At 49.3% G+C, this 7,602-nt stretch overlaps 1 long non-coding RNA gene across 3 annotated transcripts in view; it reads right to left on the bottom strand.

Annotated features, from left to right (window-relative positions):
- The window catches only part of LOC102015514, an 11,966-nt gene extending 4,417 nt beyond the window's left edge, over positions 1-7,549 (bottom strand). Inside the window, exons 1-3 of one of the 3 annotated variants that reach the window (XR_001230847.1) lie at positions 7,454-7,549; positions 5,503-5,670; positions 507-726 (exon numbers count right to left, since the gene is read on the bottom strand). This is a non-coding gene — a long non-coding RNA (uncharacterized LOC102015514). Of the gene's footprint in view, positions 1-36; positions 727-5,502; positions 5,671-7,453 lie in introns of all 3 variants that reach the window. The other 2 variants (XR_001230846.1, XR_263704.2) reach the window with 2 other exon arrangements.
- Positions 7,550-7,602: the final 53 nt, after the last annotated feature.

Below are 7,602 nucleotides of genomic sequence, written 5' to 3' on the forward strand. Positions count from 1 at the left end.
TGCTATGCCACTGAGCTAAATCCCCAGCCCCCTCACCTGTTTTCTTGATGAGCTTCACCTCCTCATCTAGAAAGTGGTTCTCCAGAAATCACAGAGAAGGGGCTGGGGACTTGGCTCAGTGGCACAGCACCTGCCTGGCAAGTGCAAGGTCGTGAGTTCGATTCCTGGTACCGGAAAACAAACAAACAAACAAACAAAAAAAACCCAGAAATCACAGAGATGGGGATCTGTCCTGGCAGGACCCAAGCATGAAGATTCAAAAGAACTTGGTTCCAGTTCTTCTCCAGGGTCAGGGCAGCTTTTTTACCCCAGTCATCTTTAGAAGGTTTCTGCCCATCCTGAAAGAAATCACAGCTGCCATGTTGGTTTTGCATCTTCAGGAGTTGCTTGGAGCCTTTGTGCTTCTTGTGGGCCAGCTTAGCTTGCCAGAGAAATGCCCCATGCTCACCAGAGCCACACTATCTCCACGGAAGGAGTAGCCCAGAGAAAGGTAGGTGTAGACTGACCAGGCGGCGCAGGCGCAGACTGACCAGGCGGTTGACGGCAGCCTCCACCTCAGTGGGATGATTCCCACGAATCCAAGAGGTTAAGGGTGCTCAGCAATAACGAGCTGCCCTTATTGCTTGTGGTCGGGTCTGGAAGCGGAAGATGGTGAGAAGATGTTCCCAGAGTCTGTGACTGGAAGGATGAAAGAGAGAGAGCTCCCGGGTCTGTTCTGACAACACTCTGTTGAAACAAGAGACAGATCCTCAGGACCTCTGGATACACCTGCTGGAGGTCCCTGTTTCTGAAAATAGTCTCCATGCCAGACAAGTCCTCCCAGTCACTGAGGGAGTGGCCAGGCCAGTGGACGCTCCTCCCGACTTCCGGCAGGTGCGAGCTGGAGGTGTCTTGCATCCGCCCTTGGCCCTCTGTTGACAGTGTGACTTAGAACACAGGGAAAGCTGCTCCACACCAAGCTGGTGTACCCTGGAAGCAGGGTTCAGTGACCCCTCCCCACCGCCAGCACAGCTTCCCACCTATGGGGCACGAACTGGTAGATAAATGCCATCCCTTTACGCCTGCACTTCCCACTTCTTTCTTGGTCTTTTTTTTTTTTTGAGACAGGACCTCCCTATGCAGTTCGGACTGGCCTTGAGCTCACTTTGTAGCCCAGGCTGACCTCGAACTCCCAACAATCCTCCTGCCTCAGCCTCCCGAGTGCTGGGATTACAGGTGTGTGCCACCACCCCGGCTTCCACTTCTGCTTGTTAAGGGCCACTGTGCCTTCGTGGGATTCAGAGATGCAGGGGCAGAGCCCGCAGCCCCAGGCTGTGCTCCTGACCTCCCATCCCTGGAGTCAGACCTGTGCTCCGGGGTGATTTGGGAAAGCCCGAGGCTGGACTTGCCACGGCAGAGTAGAGGCAGGGGCACAGAGGCTGTGAGCAGAGCACCTTGTGGCTGGAAGGCAGAAAGGCGGTGGGTATGTGGCTCACCTTGCCTTGCCTGTCACAAACAAGTGAGATAAATCAATTTACTAAGATGAATGCTTCTTTTGACTCACAGCTCTGGAGGTTTTAACCCACAGGCAATTGGCTCTGAGGCCACAGGCCTTGGCAAGGCAGCACATTATCGAAAACTGGGTTAAATAACCCTAAATTGCTGCAGGTTGATCAGGCCCATAATCTCCCAAGCAAGTGGATGGCAAAGGCTTAAATAAATGAGACAACGGCAATGATTTTAGGGCTCCAGGAGGGACTAACTCTCTTACAGCTTCAGTATTCTTGGAGTTTAGCCAAAGACTTCTCTGGATGGCCCTATTTATTTGGTTTACAAACAAAGGAGGAGGATACTCAAGAAAATGCGGGAATCTGGGCAGAACTTTTCCGGTAATACATTATGGTTTTTTGTGGAGTTTTTTTGGTCTTTTTTGAGACAGGGTCTCCTTATGCAGTTCAGGCTGGCCTTGAGCTCACTTTGTAGCCCAGGCTGGTCTTGAACTCCCAAAGATCCTCCTGCCTCAGCCTCCCGAATGCTGGGATTACAGGTGTGTGCCACCACACCCAGCTACATTATGTTAATTTAGGAGAACTATGTTATCTCCAGGAAGACCTTCACAGCAGGAGTGAGGTGCCTGAAGCTGCAGCCTCCTTTAAGTTAACTGGGGTTGGAGCCAGACATCCTCAGCTGTGGCCTTCGGACAACTCACAAGTAAACACAGAAAGCCAACTGGTTAATATTAAATCCTGCTCAACAGCACATCCTGGTGGGAGCATAGGGCGCGGCGAGACAGCTCACTTTGAGGTCAGGAGATTACCCCCCAGCTCTTGAACTTTCTTCTGTCTTCCAATAGACAGTCTTCCCATCTCTTAAAGCTTCTGACATCTCCCCAAAGTGCCCACTTAGGGGTTAAGCCTTTAATCTACAGGCCTTTGGAGGCCCCTTAAGGCCCAAACTACAGCAGGAGAGACGGGGCATGGGCCCCGTGGCACAGCGCTTGCTCAGCATGGCAAGGCCCTGGATTTGACCCTCGGCACTGGAAGCAAAACCACAGCAGCATGGAGTTCACAGGGGAGGCACAGGGGGTTTGGCTGAAGGACATATTCACTCTCTCTTCAGAGCACTGAGAAGGCCCCTGGGAAGGAAGGCGTAGAATTACAAGGGCAAGGGAAGAAAATGTCAGTCTTTCTCTCTAGAAATTCCCTTCTGGCCCTGCTCCACATCTCTTAGAAGCCACTATTCCCCAGTGGATGTCAGAATGACAGAATTTTGAGACATTCATATTTAATGACCTCAGGTCTCACAAGCGACCCAGCAAAGTAAATCATCAACATCACCCCTATTCACTGCCCTGACACAGCAGGAATTATTTGCATGAACATCCACCCACTACGTGGGGCATTGATGTCTTTCTTTTTTTTTTTTGTCTTTTTGAGACAGGGTCTCACTGTGCAGTTCCGGCTGGCCTTGAGCTCACTTTGCAGTCCAGGCTGGTCTTGAACTCAAAACAATCCTCCTGCCTCAGCCTCCTGAGTGCTGGGATTACAGGCACATGCCACCACGCCTGGAGCGATGTCTTTCACACAGCACTTCCTATAAATGCTCATTACTCACACTGGAGACCATCTGATTATTTTTGTTGTTGTTGTTGTTTTTGTTTTTCTTCTGATACCAGGAATCGAACTCACGACCTTTCGCTTGCCGGGCAGGTGCTGCGCGCTGCGCCGCTGAGCTAAATCCCCAGCCCCTGAGACCATCTGATTATTAACAGGTTTTCAAAAATTTCATTCCCACCCACCCTCCCTCTTGGAGAGCCATCCTGGTGCGGGGCTGGGTGACAGGAAGAGCTGGGCCTCAGATAATTCTCCGCAGAGGAGCAAGGGAGGGGGAACACAGGAGTCAAGCTTACTTCTGCGGTCACACTGTCACCACCCAGAATCGTTTACGTGGGACATTCTGGCCTCCCTGTGCCCGGAGGAACACAATGGTTCTTCCCATCTCTCCTCTCATCTACCCTTCCCTCCTTGGGTTTCCTTCCCTCCCCATCCACCAGAACCCGTGACCTGTGCTTCAGCGGCCTGCTGGTGAGGACTCCTAGTGGTTTAGTATTTTGCCTGTTCCTGACCCTGCCAACCCCTGACTCTGAATAGCTCAGGCCTGGGCCCATGGGCCAGATCCCCGAGAACCATCCCTGCACATCCGCAATGCTGGAGCTGCCTCAAAAGCACAGGCCTGTGGGGCTCCCCAGAACTCTCCCTCGCCATCAGCACCTCCCTTTGCATTCCTTCACTGCTTCCCACAAAGCACCCTGGTTATCACTTCTCCACCCACGCCCAAGAGGTGCCGCTCCTTCCTATTTATGGACTACAGACCAGAAGCCAGCTAGGCAGGAGTTTCCCCCACTTCCTGCCCTCCATCTATGAGTGCGTCAGTGCCCACATCCTCCTTCCCTCCTTCCCTCCTTCCCATACCCTGTGTACCTCAGAGGAAGAGCACACCCTCTTCCCACACCAGAGTGACATCCCTTCTGCCTGGGCCTCCTGGGAGAACGTCCCTTCTCGTCCTCATCTGCTCAGCCTCATCAGTCTGCTTTTCTTAGGTCTTCTTAGCCTGGCTCAAAGCCAGCTGTGTGTTTTCAGCCCCAATTACATTGCTTCTACCCATGACCCAGTAACTTTCTGATTTCTAACTTACAAGAAACTATATTTAGCTGGGCATGGTGGCGCACACCTGTAATCCCAGCACTCGGGAGGCTGAGGCAGGAGGATTGTCATGAGGTCAAGGTCAACCTGGGCTACATAGTAAGTTCAAGGCCAACCTGAACTACATAGAGAGACCCTGTCTCAAAACAACAATAACAACAAAAACCCTAGAGCATTTTTGTTTCAAGTCATAATGAAGATTATCTGGAAATGTATAATGGAGTAATCCAGCATACCAGAACCAGTGTAGGCTTAAGGAACAGCTGAAGCCTGAGTTATAAAAGAGCCTGAAGTGGTGGTGGAAGCTAGGATAGGGGGAGAGGCCAGGGACATAATTTGGCTTGGATTGCTGTGATTTAAGATGCTATTGTAGGTGGAAGCTATTAGTTCACGTTGTCCATGCTATGCACACAGAATAGCTATTTGGAGTACAAAGTAAAGAATCTCACTTAACATCTGAATTTAGTATCATGGCCCTTGATCTTTGTTGTAGGTGACAATAAATCACAGATTTCCAAGCTCTAAAATCATTCTTTCATTCATGAGTTCAAAGTACACAGACATATGCCTCTTGACCTATGAGGGGGTTATGATAAACCCTTTGTCAGTGGGAGATACTGTAAGCTAAAAATGCATTTAATACACTTCGCCTCTTGACTATCACAGTTTGGCTCCAGAAGTGCATTGTTGTGTACTGATTGCATCCCCCGTGATCATGTAGCTGAGAACCGCGGCTCATGGTCACTGTTACCACTGAGAGAGTATCGTCCTGCTTTGTTTATTTTTTGTCTTTTTTGAGACAGGGTCTCACTATGCAATTCTTTCTTTCTTTCTTTCTTTTTTTTTTTCCGGAACCGGGAATCTCTCACTATGCAATTCAGGCTGGTTTTGTATTCATTTTGTAGCCCAGGTTGGCCTCGAACTCACAGCAATCCTCCTGCCTCAGCCTCACGAGTGCTGGGGTTACAGGCATGCGCCACCACACCCGGCTCTCAAAGTATAGTTTCTACCAAACCCCTGTGGCATTTGTACCATGATAAACTGAAAAAACATTAACTGAACTGTTGTAAGTTGGGGGCTCTCTGTTCAGACACACAGCTTCTCCAGTTAATTTGATTTTCATGCCAGTCTAGGGAGAGAGGTTTTGTTATTTTTTCCATTTTATAGACAAGTCATCTGAGATTGAGAGATTTAATTACATAACTTGTGCAAACCAAGCTCAAGCAGAAGGTAAATTAGAACAGTGACACTTAAACTTTAAGGCTGTACTTCCATATTATATTTCCTTTGGATGTAGATTAGTAATATTTGTCTCTTTTACCTTTTGAAGTTATCTGTCCTATTTCTGGCAGCTAGATGGTTGTTTTGGCACGCACTGGAGCAGAGCAATTAGGAGGAGCTTGGTTCTCAGTGTCATGAAGTCTGGCTCTTCTTTAGCCCTGCTGCCTTCAATGTATCAGCAATCCTCTGTGAACTTCAACTTCTGCATCTGTAAAAATGAGAAAATACCAGTCACACCTGCTACACAAGGTCATTGTACGATTTCAATGAATTAATATGTGCAAAGGACTTGACGCAGTAGTAGATTTCATATCACTGTGTGCATCGGACCTATAGTGCAGTGATACCTCATTAGGAAGCATTAATATTATGTTACTATATGTTCATTTATTTTTCAAAGAGTCCAAAATTCCTCACTTTGCAAAAAAGAAGGGCTCCTTTAAGTGTTCATGCTGAATCTTACTGTCCCTAGTTTGAGGTCCTATTGATGATGTATTGATTTTTTTTTTTTTTTCTTTTTAAGACAGGGTCTCTCCGTGTCATTCAAGCTGGTCTAGAACTCACTACGTAATCTAGGCTGGCCTTGAATTTACAGTGATCCTCCTGACCGTTGGGATTTCAGGCATGTGCCACCATGCCTGGCATATTGATTAATATATATATTTTTTGAGACAGGGTCTCGCTATGCAGCTCAGGCTGGCCTTGAGCTCACTTTGTAGCCCAGGCTGGTCTCGAACTCAAAACAATCCTCCTACCTCAGCCTCCCGAGTGCTGGGATTAAAGGCTTGTGCCGCCACGCCTGGATCTTGATTAGTATTTATGTAGGGCTAGGAGGATGGTGGGCACTTGGAGAGACATACTGCCAGCTTCCAAGGATCCTTGGAGGGATACACCCCAGGAGTTCCCCGGTCTCCTGAGGTGGGGAGTCAGCGAATGTGGCTGAGAAAAGCTTCAAGCTCAGGCTGTGTGTCTTGGTTACTTTCTCTCGTTGCTGAGACAAAATACCCCTCGCCCAGAATTAAAGACAGGCTTCTTTACCTCACAGTTTGTGGAGGTTTCAGTCCCTAATCAGCCTGCTCCGAGGCAGGGTGGCATGGCCCCGGGACAATGCTTCAAGACAGCACAAGACAGCAAATGCAGCAAGAGCAAAAGCGTGGGGAGCAAGCCGCTTTTCCTTTCTGATACTGTAAGCAGGATACCACCCCTTATGGCGGGTGTACGCAGCACTTACACCTTCTCCAGGGGGATCTCTTGCACAGGACGAGGATGTTCACAAAATGAGGACCCTGACTCCCTGCTGAGGGCTAGTTAACCTTCTAAACCTCTCAAGTTGACACAATGTATCAATCATTACACTGTGTTTGCACTGACGGCTACCTTTGCTCTACATTGCCAAGTACCTATGACTGGAGCCCTTTTTTTTGAGACAAGCTCTGGCTGTGTAGTTCAGGCCGGCCTTGAGCTCACTTTGTAGCCCAGGCTGGCCTCGAACTCATGGTGATCCTTCTGCCTCAGTTTCCCAGGTGCTGGGATTACAGGCACGCGCCACCACGCCCGGCTCAAATGGGTACTTTCACGAGCTCTAAATTTTTAAAAATTAGCAACACGAACAGTTCAGGATTGGATATGCTGATGGGGTGGGGGATGGGATTTGCCTTTTAAACCAACTTCTGCAATTAGACGGCAACAGACGTGTCTGACGGCTAAAACCCAAATTGGAGTTTGAATCTGCCAACGACACATCACCGATTCTCGAAGCTTCAGTTTCCAGGCAGGAGCTTTTTTTTTTTTTTTTTTAATTTTGGAAACGGGAATTGAACTCAGGACCTCACACTGGCCAGGCAGGCGCCGTGCCTCTGAGCTATATCCCTGGCCCTAGCCTCAGTTTCCCTCTCTGTCAGAAGCACTTATTGCTAAGCAGCAGGAAGAGAAAATGAAGAAATGTGAAGAGCTTGGGAAAGCGCGGTAGCCTCGCTGAGAGACGCTCTTACCTTTCCCACCGTAACACCTTATCCCCGCACTCGCCCAATAACCAGGGCGGCGGCCCCTTTAAAAGCCCTGACGAATCGCCCTCCCACTTCCGCGGCGTCTGCTCGGCTCTCGCTAGGGGCTGGATTGGTCGGGCCTGGCGCGCGCTTTG

The sequence above is a fragment of the Chinchilla lanigera genome, unplaced genomic scaffold, assembly GCF_000276665.1.
Source record: "Chinchilla lanigera isolate Chin_1 unplaced genomic scaffold, ChiLan1.0 scaffold00077, whole genome shotgun sequence".
NCBI lineage: Eukaryota > Metazoa > Chordata > Mammalia > Rodentia > Chinchillidae > Chinchilla > Chinchilla lanigera.